Below are 17,692 nucleotides of genomic sequence, written 5' to 3' on the forward strand. Positions count from 1 at the left end.
TCCAGAAGAGAACACAGGAAATAATGTCTCTGACATCAGCCATAACAACATTTTTCTAGACAGGTCTCCTGAGGCAAGGGATATAAAAGCAAAAGTACACTATTTGGACTTCATCAAAATAAAAACCTCTGCACAACAAGAAAACAATCAACAAAACTAAAAGACAATCTACTGAATGAGAGAAGATATTTTCAAATGACATAAACGATGAAATATTAGTATCCAAAATATAAAAAGAACTGGTACAATTCAACACCCCCAAAACAAATAATCCAATTAAAAAATGGGCAGAAGAGGGGTGCCTGGGTGGCTCAGTTGGTTAAGAGTCCGACTCTTGGTTTCAGCTCATTAAGGAGTGCACTTGTGATGAGCACTGGTGATGTCCAGAGGTGTTGAAACACTATATTTTATACCTGGAATTAGTATCCACCTAATATATGGAAGTATTGAAACACTATACTGTACACTTGTATGTTAACTATACTGAGATATGATAATAATAATAATAATAAAATGATAATAACAATGATAATAATTATAAAGACATCTTGATGGTCTTTGGCCCATACTTAATCAGAATGATACTTAATTTACAACAAATGGGGGTGCTTACTATTCTACTTCAAGAAGAACTTGGGCTGAAGTGGGAGAGAGCCAAAGCATAAGAGACTGTTAAAAACTGAGAACAAACTGAGGGTTGATGGGGGGTGGGAGGAAGGGGAGGGTGGGTGATGGGTATTGAGGAGGGAACCTTTTGGGATGAGCACTGGGTGTTGTATGGAAACCAATTCGACAATAAACTTCATATAATAAAAAAAAAAAAGAAGAACTTGGGCTGAGAGACCTTTGTCCATTATACCCTTGTAGTTACTGAATATAAAAACTGTTTAATTCAATTTCTCTTATTTCATTGAGATATAACTAGGACAGAACTTTGAATTTTCAAAAAGGTCATGTCAGTAAAAGTTTATTCCATCTCAAATTTCCCTTAAAATATTTTATTTTATTCTTTCAATTTTTATATTTAACTGTGATTGGATTAAAGTGTTTTTAGGATTACGGATTATTAATTCCATAGAAAGTAATAGTTTCTTCTGCCTGCAGGAATGCTGATCTTGCTCAAACTTTCCCCCCCCACAAAATATCATGTAAGATGCCCAAGATCACTCCCACTCACATAGAAAGCCTATTCACTGCCATTGCTCCACATCCCTGGGCTTCAAGTGTGCAGATCTTCCTGCTTCCCTCCCCTGAAATTCCATTTCTTTCCCTCACTCTGTGATGATGCTGATAGAGAGTCTCCCCATCCTCCTCTCCTATTCTGAACACTAACTGGTTTCAGGGAGAGGTTGTCTTCTGGAGGCATGTGGACAGTGCATTTAAGAAACTTTGATGAATGATTTTGATGTACCTGGTGTTGCCATAGGCTCTGGGACATAAATATGAAAAGAAAATCATTATAAATCTGAAGCTGCCTTCTCAGATGTGTGAAGAAGATTGAGTTACTATTTTTTCATTACTGAATTTAATTTCCATTCTGAGTTCATATTCCATAAGGAAATTCCAAGTAATCTTAGCATACTCAGGATTTTTCTTTTCCTAACCCTCATGACTAGGCCTAAATTTTCAGAGACTTTGTAATATCTTGATGTTGGCCAGGCTGATCTCCAGGTGTTTTTACCTGTCCATGCCTGCACCTGCCAAGATGTGTATTGTTGTGTCAGATTCTGGCCACAGACCACACAGGACACAGCCATCATCTCTCATTTCATAATGAAAGTCCCTATATAAGCTACTATTGTACTTTCCTGGAAGGCACATTGGCAATTTGGCTGTCATCCCAAGACATTCTGGAAACAAGAAACAAGACCAACCTAGTCTTTCTTCTGTGTTGCACGGTATCTTCCTTTCATGCTGTGGCACACTCCCAAATTCCCAAAACTTTGCGGGGGATATTATTTTCCCTTTCAAACTGGACTTGGAGTGAACTGTAGAGTGGAGCACCAGCCTTTCCTCAGGGAGTCACCCACGTCTATGCTGTCAAACATTAGTCAGATGCTCAACTGCTCAGAATTGCCCACTTGGTTAGTGTCACAAACTACCATGTCACACAAAGAGTTGTTCTGATGCTGGGGTACAAGCTAGAGCTCCATGGCCCAGTCTGGGTTACCATGAAAGACTTTCATGGAGGAAATGAGGTCTAAGTGAGGCTTGAAGGATGAGTTGGAATGAGCTGGGCAAATTGGAAGAAGGAAAAGCCTTCCAGGTCAAAAGGAGATCATGAACAAAGACAAAAGAATGAAGCAGTTAGGTACATCTGTCTTTGGATCCTCAAGTAGATCTGTTGCTGGAACAAATAATGCAAGCTCAGTAGTGGTAGCAAATGAGGGGAGAGGTCCATTAAGTGATTCTTGAAAAATCCATTGAGCTAAAGGGACTGTGCCATCTAGGGGGCACTACGTAGGGGACTGAAGCTTGTAAAATGACCACAGAATTTATAATCTAAAGGATGACAACATGAAAAGAGAAGACTAGCACCATCCCAGCCCAGGTCACAATTGGCAAAAATTATGTATGTCCATCAATTTTTCTCAGAATAATGGCAAAAGTAAGCCTTTTAATGGCTTACTAAACCAGACATGACCTGGCCTGCTGAACCCTTCCCATGCCCTCACATCCCCCCTGTGCCCTCACCAGCTGATGTGTCTCTTCCTCTGGCTGCAGTGCTCCCCTCGCAGATTCCCTTATGCCCTTTTCCTGACTTCCTTAAGAGTTTGCTGAAACCTCATCTCCAAGACAGTGTCCTTCCTGACCACTACTTTCAACGTTCTAGCGTCTTACCTCCACCAGCAAACCTTTTATCCTTCATTTACATTCCAACATGCTATTATGCTGCTTGCATGAAAAATAGGATCACACTTAAAGTATTAATTGTGTCTCCTTTGTTTACTGATGTATGGCCTACATCTGGAAGTACAGGCTTATAAATAATATTTAGTCACATGAATTATCAATGACTTTTAAAACCTTGGATATTAAGGGGTGCCTGTGTGGCTCAGTCTGTTAAGCATCTGACTTTGGCTCAGGACATCATGTCACAGTTCCTATGTTCAAGCCCCACATCGCTGCTGTCAGTGCAGAACCCACTTCGAATCCTCTGTCCCCCACTCTCTCTGCCCCTCCCCCAGTTGTGCACACACACTGTCTTGAAAATAAATAAACATTAAATTTAAACAAAAACCTTGAATATTGAAACCTGAACACTGAGTAAATAGTTGCCGAATGATTAATAGAGATAAGAGATGGCATTTTTAGGTCTGATATTGGAGTCAGGTGCCTGTCTTACTAAAGAAGGGGGTACACTCCAGGGATGGGAACAGGAAAGAAGCTCTACTTTCCCAGAAGTCACAACATTAGCTTAGAATAAAATTCTGTTAAACTCACTTCCAGAATAGGAACTCACTGATTCTGTTGATATATATACATATATATATATATATATATATATATATATATATATATACACATATATATATACATATATATATATATATATAATTTTATTTTTAGAGAGAGACAGAGAGCATGTGAGTGGGAGAAGAGCAGAGGGGGAGAGAGAGAGAATCTTAAGCACTGCATGCTCAGCACAGAGCCATCACAGGGTTCCATCCCACTACCCTGGGATCACGACTTGATCTGAAATCAAGAGAGGGTCACTCAACCTGCTGAGCTACCCAGGTGCCCCTGTGTTGATAGTTTTGTACAAAAAATTCTGAGCTCAGCCCTTATCTCATTAAACTAGACACAACATGAATTTCAGGGTCATTTATTTTTCAGGCTGATTGCTTTATTACAAAATGCAAGATTTTGACAACTGTACGAATTGCACAAATTTCCACAAGGAAAATTAGAAAAAAACAATAAATTGCTTTAATTATATAGTTACATTAATTAAAGCACTTATATGTATTAGGTTTTCAATTAAAAATTCAGTTGGTTTAGTAGCCCCAGAACCTTAGCACTTATATTTCTTTTTAATTGAATCAATAGAGGTTTGGATGCTCCAACATAAATTATGGATCAATACTAAAGTGTCTGAGGAAAGAAATTACTCTCTGGATGGCTGTACTTTGACTAGATTAAACAAACAAAAACACCCTGCTTTCTAGCGGGTGAAAACAATGAACACTCTGAGTTTACTTTCTCCTCTAGTCTTCTAGAACTCTTCAGAATACCTTCTTTGAAAATTAGAAGAAGAGATGTTTGTGACCTCAGGTGCTGACTATGATTAAAAACACTTCCAAATTTATCAAGAGAACCCTCTGCAACTCACAGAGTAATTTGTGATTCCTCTGGACAAATCAGAAAGTTCACTGTGCACAAATGGGTTTTTTCAGTCCTTGGGGATGAAGCAACCCGCCCCTCATAGCCCTGGATCCAGGCAGCTGCATCCAGCTGGAGCCCATCAGAGGTGCCTCCTGAACTGCTGAGGAGCTCAGACTCAGTAAGTACCCTCCCTGTGTGCAGCTCTTGCATGCAGGGAGAGACCTGGCCATTCTTTGCAGGAATTTTGGTTCCCTAATCCTTTCTTATGTCAAGTACATTTTCTGCTGAATACTTTGCCTGTGCTTAAAGATAAGTCTCCTTTATCTGTGTTTCTGCACCCACACTCCTGTATCCTTTTCTTTTTCTTATCATTTCTTTACTATTCCATTTCTCTCATCAGTCTTTCTTATTCCTCTTTTTATTTTGCTGAATTCTCCTGTCATTGCTCTTCCTTTATAATTCTCAGTGTTGTGATTAAAATTACTTATTATTTCTCTTACAGTCTTCAAACTTATCTTTTATGTTAATATTTGTATTTTTTTAATTAATCAATATTTTTTTGTTTATACCTTTACTATCTTCCATCTTTCGTGGTTGTTCTCAAAAGTTCTCATTTATCACCCCTTGATTAATTTTTTTAAGTTTATTTATTTATTTTATTTTTATTTTTTTTTTAATTTTTTTTTCAACGTTTATTTATTTTTGGGACAGAGAGAGACAGAGTATGAACGGGGGAGGGGCAGAGAGAGAGGGAGACACAGAATCGGAAACAGGCTCCAGGCTCTGAGCCATCAGCCCAGAGCCTGACGCGGGGCTCGAACTCACTGACCGCAAGATCGTGACCTGGCTGAAGTCGGACACTTAACCGACTGCGCCACCCAGGCGCCCCTATTTATTTATTTTGAGAGAGAGAGGGAGAGAGTGGGGGACAGGGGCAGAGAGAGAGGGAGAGAGAGAATCCCAGGCAGGCTCCACGCTGTCAGTGCAGCGCCTGATGGGGGCTGGAACTCACAAACCATGAGATCATCACCTGAGCTGAAGTTGAGTTATTTAACTGACTGAGCCACCCAGGGGCAGGCACCCCTCAATCATTAATTTATTTATTGTTTTTGCAATTCTATTTATTTTAATTTTTTTTACGTTTATTTATTTTTGAGACAGAGAGAGACAGAGCATGAATGGGGGAGGGTCAGAGAGAGAGGGAAACACAGAATCTGAAACAGGCTCTAGGCTCTGAGCACAGAGCCTGATGCAGGGCTCGAACTCACAGACTGCAAGATCATGACCTGAGCCAAAGTCAGACGCCCAACCGACTGAGCCACCCAGGCGCCCCATTTTGCAATTCTATTTTAAATGTACTCCTGACTTGTTCCCTGCTTTTCCTCTTCTCTTCTACTTTTGACATTTCATTTCTTCCTTCTTTCACTCCCTTCTGTTATCTTAAGTGCTTATATTATATTCCTTTCTATAATTATTTACATTCTTAACATAGTTTTCTATAATGTTTTTTCCTTTTTCCATGAAACCATTTCATGCATTACTACCATCTCCATCAGAGTATGAATGACCACTCATACCTATTCTGTCTATTCTGACATATATGCTAATATTCTAAGATCCAAAATTTTTGAATATTCAAACTAAGTTTTTTTTTACTCTGAATCTGTCCTGTATATTGCCCCTCTTAATCACAATTCTTCTGAATCTCTTTTGGAAAACTTATTAATAAGTCACTAAAAATAATTATATAAACCCATTTTGTATGGCAAAAAATATGAAGATGTATGAAAATCAAGGATTTTACTTCAGTCCAGACCTCACATATTTTTTTATGTAAAATTCAGATTCATAAATTAACTTGAAACATAAACAGCTGCCTTTATTTAAGAAGCATTTCCAGTAAAAGTTTTCTTCTCTCATTCTTATTTATACAAGTTAGTATAAAGTTATGTTGTGTTTATTCATTCTTCTTTCTTTTTCTCTTCTTACTTCAGTCTACCCTTTCCCATCTTTAGTGTCTGCTGTTGGTGTCTCCCTTTCTTCTCTCTCTTTATATCATGCCCTCTTCTCTTCTTGCCTCCTCTTTCCTTTAAAACTCACGACTCCTTACATTAACTGAATATTAGTTTTTTTAATTCATTTCTCCATTGCTTTCCACATATGGTAAAAACCTCCTTTCCTTTTATTTTCTCATTCTTGTCTCTATTGTGTTGGTGTCATTTCTCTACTTTCCATTGCTTTGTCATAATATTTCTCTCACTTGTGAGTGTCTTCTGATTTTTAGATTACATAAATTTATATCCTTTTTGAGTTTTACTATTTCTTACCGATCATGCTGAAGAGAAAAGCCTCTTCCTCTACCCTCTTATGTTGGTTATGAGGGCCTGCAAATTAAATCAATAAAAGAAAAACAAGAGAAAAAGCCAAAAAAAAAAATTATTCACATTCTTATGGGAGTTCATAAAAGAAGTAGCTCATAAATGGCTAAAATTAGGAGTTTATTTACTCAACCTCAAAAAAAGAAAGAGGGGAGAGAAAAGGCTTCTATGGTAAGAATAAATGGGTTTTGAAGAGAACAAATAAAAGATAAGAAATTTGTATAATCACTTTTTAAAAAAAATTTTTTTTTCAACGTTTATTTTTGGGACAGAGACAGAGCATGAACGGGGGAGGGGCAGAGAGAGAGGGAGACACAGAATCGGAAACAGGCTCCAGGCTCTGAGCCATCAGCCCAGAGCCCAACGCGGGGCTCTGAGCCATCAGCCCAGAGCCCGACGCGGGGCTCCAACTCACTGACCGCGAGATCGTGACCTGGCTGAAGTCGGACGCTTAACCGACTGCGCCACCCAGGCGCCCCTGTATAATCACTTTTTATGCAGGTGCAAGTAGTATTTTCTTTCTTTCTTTCTCAGGACCATAAAACACCATCAGAGAAGGGAATTTGTAAAAGTTTCTTTCTCAGTCGTTCCTGAGTTTAGTGAGAAAGGAAAGCCTCTAGGAGGCTTATTCCTGCAGCCGTTGAATCTCAAATGTGTTTGCTCTAAAGTAATATTCGCTTGGGAGTTAAAAATAAAATAAAAATAAAAATAAAATCACATTAACTTGGGGAGTTCAACGGGTCTCCACAATACTATCTAAATTATTCTCATATCAAATTCTTACTCAGAAACCAAAGCTTCTCACACATTATTCTTTTTTCTTGCTTTCCTAAAATTCCCCATTTCATGTTTTTTAATTATTCTGATATATATCCTAATATTTTTTATTTATTATTAGGCTTCATTTTTTCTACAATCCTTTCTCTGTGCTTTTTTATTTGCACAATTTTCTTTATTTTCTTGCCTGTTTTCAATTGTATTTTTTTCTCTCCTTCCCTTGTTTTCTTTAGCTGATTTCCCTGCTGGCATGCCACTACTCTCATCCTTTTGTCTTTTTTAATTCTACTTGTACCTTCATATTTATTATTTCTCTTTACCTTTCCACCTTGATTAAACATTGTCTCCTAATTTCTATTCCTTTTCTCTCTCATTTTCTTTCATCTCCTCCACTGATCTATTAATTTATTTAAACATTGCTTTTTATTTTATTTTTATTATTTTTATTTTTTATTTTTTAGAAGTTTTTATTTAAACCCAAGTTAGTTGTGGCAACTGGGTAGCTCAGATAAGCGTTGGACTTTGGCTCAGGTCATGATCTCACAGTTTGCGGGTTCCAGCCCCACATCATGACTCTGTGCTGACAGCTCAGAGCCTGGAGCCTGCTTCAGATTCTGTGTCTCCCTCTCTCCCTGCCCCTCCTGGGTAGCGCTCTCTCTCTCTCTTTCTCTCTCTCTCTCTCAAAAATAACTAAACATTAAAAACAAATCTTAACACAAGTTAGTTAACACACAGTGTAATATTAGTTTCAGGTGTACTGAGCACTTCCATACAACATGCAGTGTTCATCACAAAAATATGTGCAATTTTTACTGCCTTGTTTTCCTGTTCATGTTTCTTGCCTCTTCATTTGTCTCTGATCTCAAAAACAAAATTTACATGCAAATTTTCCAAGTCAATGTAAGAAAGTGATTTAGATTTTGTGGGCAGTTGCAATGAGTTTTAAATATGGTTAACATGTGGCACTTCATGATATTGGGTATTCTGATTTATAAACATCCTATGTGCTACTACTATTTCTGTCTTAACAGTTTTCAACTTCTGCAGTTTATTATAGAAATTCTCACATAAATTTGAAGTTATCTCACACTGTTATTGTCATCCTAAATCCTATAGTTTCTAAAATTACATTGTCTGTCTATGGAAATACCTGTTAAAATAAATAGCTGTGCTACCTACTGTAATATTTTTCTCTAGAGTTTTAAACTTATTTTCAGTGTAGACCATATTATCATCAATGAATAAGAACAATCACATTTTTGGTTTTTGGAATGCTTATCCTTCTTTTAATTCTTTTCCACATATGTTAAGAGCCCCAATGCAATAAAAAAACGGGGACATAATAGGCAGTGCACTTACACTTCTCACTTAAAAGAGAATTAGTTGGGTCCCATAATTTATTGTTTGTTCTATGTTTATATTAGCTATCTTTCTTGCATAAATTTAAAATCTTCTTTGTATTTACAATATACAATACGGTTTTATTTTGTCATAAATGCATGTTAAATATATATGAGTGTACCTTTCTTACCTGCTAAAATATCATGTGCCTTTCATGTTTCAGGCATTAGTATGGACAATTATGTTAATAGAGTTCTTAAATATAAGGCATCTTAGAATATCTGAGAAATTTAAACTGTTTATGATATATTATTCTCTTTATACCTTGGTGTATATAGCTTACATTATTTATATGTATATTTATATACATTATTGAGATGAAATTAGCAAAACATAACATTAGCCATCTTATTTTGTGCCATTCAGTGGAACCTACATTTGCAATGTTGTGCAACCACAGCTCACATTAAGCTTCGAAACATTTCATCACTCCCAAAGAAAACCACAGAATCCCCAGTCACTCTTCTCTCCTCCCTCCCTCCATTCCCTGGAAACCAATATCTGCTTTCTGTCTACAGATTTTTGCATGTTTGGATATTTCATATAAACGGAGTCAGACCATGTGTGACTTTTGAGTCTCACCCCTTTCACTTCTTTGCTGAACTCTCTCATGAGAGTGTGGGCATATCTTGACTAGAGAATGACTGGTGTCCATATGGGTTCTAATTTTCCTTAGAATGCAATGGTCTCACATAAAATTCTGGAAATTAGATGAAAATATCTTCCATATATCTTGCTCATCCTCTAATAGGTTAGGCTGTTTCACAAGGTGGTATGATGGGCAAAGAGCAAGGCTTGCCTGCAGGCATTTATCAAGAGCCTGGTTGTGTCACATTTACCCCACACTGACTTGCCAAAGTGTGTCAAAAGCCAACCTATATTCAAGGTGCAAAGGAAAAGGCGATCTTTTGATTGGAACCACACATCCCATTACAAGGAAGGGAAGAACTTACAGACATTTTTCTAGTCCAGCACTTTCCGGGATCAAGAGCAACTGAGATGTGAGAAACTGGAGACAGGGAGTAAAGATGATTATTTAGAGGTGTATCCCTCAACAGGAAGAGAGCAATGACTTAAGAAATGTGCAAGAAAGGCAGTACATTTGCATGTGGAGGGAAACATTTTTTTATAATGCATGAGGGAAAGGAATAACAGAAGAGAGGGTCTTAGCAAGAAGGAGAGTTCCAGATTTATTGCACAAGTGGATGGATTAGCTATAATTAGAAACGTAGACAATTCATTCACAGTACCAGAGGAGAAGGGTGCTTCTCTCAGCAAGGATATAAAAAAGGTACGATGTAGTGGTGGGATTATTTTGAAGGAGTCTTTTCACTGATTTCTTTTCTAAATGAAATATGAAGTTCACTAATGGTTGAATGAATAAATAAAATAAAGTTATATAGATATAGATAGATGATAGATAAAAGATAGGTGATAGATAGATAGATATGATCAATGGAATTCATTGAATACAATGGAATATTATTCAGCCATTAAAAATAGAATTCTTGCATCTGTGAAAACCTGGATGAACCTTGAGGACATGATGCCACATAAAATAAGTCAGAGCGTGAAAAACAAGCCCTGTATGATCTCGTCTATATGTGCAATAAAAAAATTTAAAGCTTATCCCACTGAATTCATAGATAAAAAGAACAGATTGGTGTTTGCCTGAGGTGAGGTTCAGGAGATTGGAGAAATAGCTGAAATGGTAAAAAGGTACAAAGTTCCTGTTATAAAAGAAATAAATTATGGAGCTATAATTTGCAGTGTTATGGCTATAGTTAGTAATGGCTATAGTTAGTATGGCTATAGTTATAGTAATAGTTATGGCTATAGTTAGTATAGTTAGTATAGTGTGTATATTTGAAAGCTGCTAAAAGAGTAGATCTTAAATATTGTCATAACAAGGAAGAAAATTTATAACTATGTGTGGTGATGGATGTTAACCAGAATTATTGTGGTGATCATTTTGTGATATATACAACTATAAAATTTTATGTAGTACACCCAACACTGTCATACTACTACACATCAAATATATATCGATAAAAATATGCAACATGGCATCAAAACGACACTGGCAGAGCATATGTTGGTGTTTTGAGAATAGAGAAAATGTTTTTAAATAGTGATCAAGGGAAGTGAGAAAGTGAATACAGTAGAAATGCTATCAAAAATTTCTATGTGTTCTGGGGAGAGAAAGAAGCCCACCGGACTTAGTATTGAGGAATTTGGTATAACTTCACGTACACTGTTTTATGTTTTTCTCCATCCATGTTTATCTGACCAGGATGCCATGGACGAGGAAAAATGCTAGATTTAATGCAAGTTGTCTTTCATGTGATGAGGAGTGTGAAGTGGGGGGAAAAAAAGGATGGAATCACATATTTTTGCAGGAAGTGATTATAATGCTGGCTTGTGGAAGTTTAGGTAAGGAGAAGTTGTGACAAAGTTATGGAGAGTCGAGATTTTCAGACCCTGATGATAACAAAGTAATATTAAAGTCAAAGATTAGATAGACTAAGTGGAAATAGCTGGTAATAGGACAATGTGAGGCTTGAAAATGACATAATAAGTTTACTATATTGGTAACGACAACAGCTAGTGTGTAAGCAAAAGAGAAAGGAGGGGGTCGCAGGTGAGCCAGAAGTGTTGGAAGAGAGGAGATCAAAAATGTCAGAGACTGAGGCTATCATGCTAACCCATTGGCGTGGATCTACAATCACTAAGACATAACATGGGTTGAGTTGGGAAGTATCATACTAAGTCAGGAGCCATGGAGGTGGGTGACTTGAGTCAGCAGATTATTTCTACAGGCACTGTGATGGATATAGACTGATAGCAAATGTTTCAAAGCTGGAGGGATGGAAAATTATCTGCAAATGCTAGTGATCAAAGAGAATGTTGTCACATACAAGCCTGGTAAAAAGGAGTGGAGGGGAGACAAAGATTCCACTACCTGAGAGAGTCTCAACTGAAGCAGTGGCTTCAGGGTAGAATGAAGAAATGAAGTGAATTTTCAGGATGCAATGAATTGACCCATGTACTGAAATATATTTACTGTGTACATTGGTAGGATATTGGAGTTGGGGAAACATGAGCAGTAGGGTCAGAAAAAGGCATTTACAGAGCCTGATGGTAGGATGTGACTCTGGGGATGGAGTCTTCTTCTGATGAATGACAACAAAAATGATGAATGTCGGGGTGCCTGGGTGGCTCAGTCAGTTGAGCGACCGACTTCAGCTCAGGTCATGATCTCACGGTTAGTGAGTTTGGGCCCACATCCGGCTCTGTGCTGACAGCTCAGAGCCTGGAGCCTGCTTCAGATTTTGTGGTTCCCTCTCTTTCTTTCCCTCCCCCACTCGCGCTCTGTCTCTCTCTGCCTCTCAAAAATAAAGAAAACTAATAAAAAATAATAATAAAAAATGACAAATGCCAACTATAGTAGCAACATAATAGTTGACATTAAAATACATTAAAATTTTCTGTTGTTCATGACAATAGATTGAAATGCATTCAAAATATAGAAATGAAGTTCAGAACATATACATAGAACATAAAATCGTATAAATATTGTTTTTAATGCATAAATATTTTCCCTTGGGAAATTCAAGTTATTTTTGAGAAGTTTTTTTTGAGAAGTTTTTTTATAAATAAGCATGTTTGTCTTAACCCTAATGTTTCTGTGAAGTGACTTTAACAATTCCTGACATTTACCTCCGAAACTGATTATTAATTTCCTCAATATTGTTACAGAGCATTCACACAATCTTCTGCTCAGGGTGATCATACATCATGGAATCTTCTTAGAGTTCTATTATTCCATTAGGCTTAAAAATCATTTCAGTGCCCTCTTGAGTTGTGGAGGAGACAATCCATAGTATAAGAGCCAATTATTATAATGATTTCAAATGAGACTATTTTAGGAATGTTCTTTCTGTCTCAAACTGGAATTGGTTTTATTGGAAATACATTGTTACTGATGTTATTCATCAACTCGTTCTTGCCCAGCCCCATACAAAGAAACCTATAAACTTGATATTTACCCATTTAACTTTATCTAATGTCATGACAATTCTTTTCAGTACAATCCCAGAAATAATGAATGCCTTTGGAGTAAGAAATTTCTGGATGACATTGGTTGCAAGGCAGTGTTGTACCTATACAGAGTCACCTGGGGTCTTTCCCTCTGCACCACATCTTCCCTGAGTATTTTTCAAGCCATAATTATCATTCCCAGCAACTCTAGGTGGGTGGGGCTCAACCCAAAATCTCCTCATACATTTTTCCTGTCTTCTTTTCTTTCTGGATCACCAACATGTTAATCTACATCCGTGTCATCATAAGTGCTGTGGCCCTGTACAACACTACTGGAATTGGACAAGTGTTTTCTCTGACATACTGTAGTGGAAAAAAGTCTGATCTCCTTCCACAGACTGCTTTTCTAGGGGGCAAGGTCTTATGAGATTTCCTGTGTATGTTCCTTATGATCTACTCAAATGTGTAGCGGTAAAGTTCCTCTTCACACATCACAAGGTAGTCCAGCATCTCCACAAGACCAGCCTCTGCCCAAGACCCTCTCCTGAAACCAAGGCCACCCACACAATCCTGGTACTGGTGAGCTGCTTTGTTTTCTTTTACTGGACTATCAGCTGCCTTACTATTTACATAATGTACAGCCATAATGTACAAGGATTACAGAACATCATTATTTTTCTCTCCTATTGTTTGCCAGCGATTTTTCCATTTGTGTTGCTCAAAAGTAATAACAGATGATCATTGCTGAACTGTGCTTTTGTAAATATGAGACAGTTCTCTCAGAGTCTTGAACACCCTCACACACTTCTCATATACAAAGGGACATGTGATTAGATGTTCCCACTCCACAATTTTAGTGAAGTAAAATTCTGAGAATGCATTAATAATTTTACTTTGGGAATTTCTTCAAATCATCGAAGTGAACAGAGAAAATAAATGATTAGATACATGTAATGAAATGTTTGGAATTGTTGTACCTAGCCAGAGCACTCTTTGTCCTTTCCTAAAATTATTGTCAAAAATTCATACCTATGATTACTTGGATACCCTTATTTCTAAGAGTTCCTCCATAATGAGACATATCTATCAGTTAAAGTACAGTAACTACAATTGCTGGATTATGCTGGACTGCCTTCACTAGACAGAAAATTTTATATCTGCACTGTTGTATATTTTGGATCCAAACAATGCTTGAATTTACCATATGCTGCTGATTATGTCTAGTTTAATCATGGAGTGTGATATATAAGTGTACATATAACCATGCTCCCTTCACTCTGTGAATACTGATCACCATTCCCCAGAGCACAAAAGTATTGCCCATTCTCAAATACTTCATAAGACCCCATGTTACCTTGTGTGTGCACAATTTTGTATCTATTTACATCACTAGAAGTATTTCTTGAATTCTTACACATTCTATTTTGTACAAGCATATTGTTGTGTCAATAGTTAATATTTTTATGTGGGCAGTGTTGTACTTTTATCAAAGTACTTAGCAATTCTTATATATCACAGAATGATAAATAGAAAATTAATTTTTTCTTGAAAACAGTCAAAATTCTCAGTAAAATTCTTATAAACAATTTTTAATAACTGCCTCAAATAAATATAAAGTTAATCTGATGAAGAAAAAGTAGTAAGCTTCATGCTAAAAGTGCAGCTGCTCTCAGCACATTTGTGACTCTTACAGCACAGACCTCTGTGCTTCAAAGCTCCTTGGGAAAGAGAAAACTGGGGGTTAGAGCCAGAATACAAAGATTTACTAATGATGTAACACAATTCAACTACATTCTTTTTACAATAGAAATAACTAATGCATGAAGACACTCAAAGATTGAAATTAAAAAGGAAAAAAAAACTACAGTAGGCTAATTGACATAAAGCTAAATTAAACATATAAAATGTGAGACAAAATTATGTGGTTATGATGGAGGTAACTATAATAATGATAAAGGGATAAATTAACTCGGAAGAAATATCTGCCCTAAAATTGAATACAGTTAGAATAATAACTCCATAAAAATTTAGTTCTTTTAGACTCTGAACTTAGGTGACCATCAATTTAATATAGACTGCTATACAAATAAGGTGTTATACATAAACCTAGTGGTAATGATGAATCAAAAGCCCGTGTTAGATACAGAAACAATAAAGAGAAAGAAAGCCAAGCTTAACATAAGAAAAGCCAATAAACCACAAAAGAAGAGAGAAAAGAAGAGAGCAGAGCAGAGCTACCAAACAACCAGAAAACAATGAACAAAATGACAATAAGTACATGTCTATCAATACTTACCTTAAATGTAAATGAGCTAGCTGTTCCATCAAAGATACAAGGTGACTAAATGAATTTTTTAAAACACCCATCGATGTGTTGCCTATAAGAGACTCATTTTGGACCTGAAGAACCATCAAGGTTGAAAATGAGGAGCTGGAAAAACATATTCCATTCAAATGGAAGTTAAAAAAAAAATAAGGCAGGTTAGCAATATTTTTATCAGACAAAATAGACTTTAAAACAAAGACTATAGCAAGAGACAAAGAAGGACACTCCATAGTGATGAAGGCATCAATACAACAAGAGTTTATAACAATTGTAAATATCTATGCACCCAACAGAGAAGAACCTAAATACATAATGCAACATTTAAAGACTTGTAGGGAAAAATTGACAGTAATAAATAATAATAGAAGACTTCAACACCCCACTTATATCTACAGATAGATCCTCCAGGCAGAAAGTCAACAAGGAAACGGTGGTTATAAATGGAACACCAGACCAGATGGACATAGCAGAGATATGCAGAACATTTCATTCAAAAACAACAGAATGCACATTCTTTTCAAGTGTACAAGAAACATTTTCCAGAGTAGATCACATATTAGGCCACAAAAGCAGTGGCCCTATAAACTTAAGAAGATTAAAATCATGTTGAGCACCTTTTCTGATGATAACAGTATAAAATAAGACATAAACTACAAGAAAAAAACTGGGGGAAAAAAAGATGTGAAGACTATGCAACATGCTACTACCCAATAACTGGATCAACAAAGAAATCAAAGAGAAAACAAAAAAATATGTGGAGACAAATGAAAATGAAAACTCAATGATCAAAAATCCTTGCAAAAGCAGTTCTAAAAGGGAAGTTTATAGCAATACAGGCCTTCTCTAGAAACAAGAAAAATCTCAAATAAACAACCTAACTTTACACCTAAAGGAAGTAGAAAATGAAGAACAAATAGTGCCCAAATCTAGTAGAAAGTGGAAATAATAAAGATTCAAGCAGAAATAAATGAAATAGGGACTGAAATAGAAATAGAAAATTCAATAAAACCAAGAGCTGATTCTTTCAAAATACAACAAAATTGACAAATCTCAAGCCAGACTCATCAATAAAAAAAGACAGAGGAGTCAAATAAATAAAATCAGAAATGAGGCAGGAAAAATAACTGACACACAGAAACACAAAGGATTGTAAGAAAATATTTTATGTCAACAAACTTTTCAATCTAGAAAGAATGGATAAATGTAAACACACACACACACACATTTCCAATATGAACCAAGAAGAAATAGAAATTTTCAACAGACTGATTATTACTCATGAAATTGAATTAATAATAAAAATAACTTTTAACAACCAAAAGTCTGGATCTATACTCTGAAAACTATAATATGTTGAAAGAAATTGAACATGACATAGTCGAATGGAAAGATATACCATGCTACATAAATTGCACATATGAGTGAAATCATATGGGATTTGTCTTTCACTGACTTGCTTCACTTAGCATAATACTCTCTAGCTCAATCCACTCATTGCAAATGGCAAGATTTCATTATGGCTGGTAATATTCCATTGTATATATACAATATTCCATTGTGTATATATATTCCATTTTATGGCTGGTAATATTCCATTGTGTATATATAACCACATCTTCTTTATGCATTTATCAGTTGATGAACACTTGAGCTGTTTCCAACACTGAGCTATTTTAGATAATGCTACAATTAAAATAAATAGAGAGAGGCAAACCAAGAAACAGACTCTTAACTATAGAGAACAAACTGATGGTTACCAGAGGGGAGGTGGGTGTTGGGATTGGGCGAAATAGTGTATAGGGATTAAGGAGTACACTTGTGATGAGCACTGGGTGATGCAGGAAGTGTTTCAGTAAACCTGAAAGTAATATTACACTGTATGTTAGCTGGAATTTAAATAAAAAGTTTTTAAAAAGAGTTGATTAGTACATACAGTCCAAGAGATTCCAGGGGCACATATGCACAGTGAGACAATTATCTGAAGAAGCAGCAAGAGGGTGATCATCTTCAAGTCAAAGAGATAGGTCTCAAAAGAAATCAACCCAACAGGTACCTTGCTCTTGGACCTTCAACCTCCAGAAATGTGAGAACATAAGTGTATTTTTCAAAAAAATTATACACACACACACACACACCATGCTAATAGATTGGAAGAATTAACATGTGTTTTTAATTTATTTTATGTTTCATTTATTTTTAAGACAGAGAGAGACAGAGCATTAGTGGGGATGGAGCAAGAGAGAGAGGAAGACACAGAATCTGAAGCAGGCTCCAGGCTCTGAGCTGCGAGCACAGAGCCCGATGCGGGGCTCGAACTCACGAGCTGTGAGATCATGACCTGAGCCGAAGCAGGACGCCCAGTCAACTGACCACCCACGCATCCAGAAGAATTAATTTGGTTAAAATGTCCATACTGGGACACCTAGATGGTTCAGTCAGTTGA

At 36.5% G+C, this 17,692-nt stretch overlaps 1 pseudogene; it reads left to right on the forward strand.

The window, feature by feature from the left end:
• Positions 1–11,259: 11,259 nt before the first annotated feature.
• Positions 11,260–13,757, forward strand: LOC123578239 (annotated as a pseudogene).
• The last annotated feature ends 3,935 nt before the right edge of the window (positions 13,758–17,692 follow it).

The sequence above is a fragment of the Leopardus geoffroyi genome, chromosome A1, assembly GCF_018350155.1.
Source record: "Leopardus geoffroyi isolate Oge1 chromosome A1, O.geoffroyi_Oge1_pat1.0, whole genome shotgun sequence".
NCBI lineage: Eukaryota > Metazoa > Chordata > Mammalia > Carnivora > Felidae > Leopardus > Leopardus geoffroyi.